We start from the raw sequence: 1,365 nt of genomic DNA, 5'->3' as shown, positions 1-1,365 counted from the left end.
CTCTCCTTTCTCTTATCCATTCCTGGCAACCTACCGTAGGGGGTTGGCTCCTCTGAAGCCTGACACTGGCTGGTGAGGAAACCCTCCCCAGAGCCCAAAGAGGATGTCCTCTTCGGGCTCTGATGAGGGTCTCCTCACGAGCCAGGAGGCCTCTCCAGGGTGCTCCCATTACTGGTTTCCACTTCCGGGTTCCTAGCACTGGGTGTGTTGCATGCAAATGGAGCGTGCATAGATGGGGAGGAACCTATGCAGCAAAAGGGGAGGTTATTTTGAAAATCACTGGGTTGTATCGCAACGTAGCACTGTGTGAACATATCAGTGCGAGGGTTTCTGCTTCCGCAAGAGAATGTTTTTCCTCCTATCTTCTTTTTTGGCGATTCCTCGTAGCCAAGTAAGATGGTGAGTTCATAAGTGATTGTGGAGGCCAATTCTGGATCCACACGTCCTCCCACAGTGGAGACATAGGTTTCCAGGCGGAAGTTGATCACGCAGAGGGTTTGCCAAGCGTGCCTTCCTCTTAGCACATTTCTCCCTTTCATCCTGAGTTTGAGTGCAGGGGGAGAAGTGAGGAAGAGTCCTTGTGTTGTAAGCCAGAAAATAGCTTATCTCCTGAGTTTACACCAATAAAACTTAGAAATGTAAGGAGTTAGGAGTCCAACGTTGTTTATTGCAAAGCAATAGGTTACAGTCGGATCGTTCCACAAAACTGTAACCCTGCCCAGTGGTCCAGGCAGTAGTATTTATAAAATTTCAAACAAAGCATTTCAATTTTCACCAATCATATACATCATTACCTCATTTCACGTTTAATACACATGTGCAATAAGCACTGGCAATTTCTGCTGATTAAGTTCTGATTCCCACTGTGTTCTGTTACACTGTGTTAGTGCACATGTTGGGAACCTGTGTTACAGGTAGCCATTTGCACCATGTACCAACTTGTGTTTTAGCTTTGTTTTGTATCTTTGTGATTCACATAATAGCTGTCTTTCTGCCCCATTTTTTTTTTTGGGGGGGGCAACTTGCAAAATCATCAGTTTCCTAAAGCAACAGGTTACCGTAACTTCTCTATTAGAAGCGCACTCAAGGATTTACAGGGGTACACATTATCACATTTATTGTGGCCCTTTGGGCCACCACCACATTCCCCCCTTTCAAGCTTAAAGGTACGAGATTACTTGTACCATTCAGCTTGACCCTCAGGTAACCCTGAGGCAGTTGGTGGTATTGCAAAAATAACTGTTTTGGGGCTATATTGGAAAGCATGTTAGAAACCAAGTGACGGACTAAGGCAAGTAGGCAAGGCACAAATACAATCAAGGCAAGGACTGCTAGGAAAAACACAGATGCTCCTTTTGCTAGGCC

Source organism: Podarcis liolepis, assembly GCF_965112155.1.
Source record: "Podarcis liolepis genome assembly, chromosome: 7".
Classification (NCBI taxonomy): domain Eukaryota; kingdom Metazoa; phylum Chordata; class Lepidosauria; order Squamata; family Lacertidae; genus Podarcis; species Podarcis liolepis.
The sequence above is the reverse complement of the archived record's forward strand: the minus strand, read 5'-3'. Positions refer to the sequence as shown.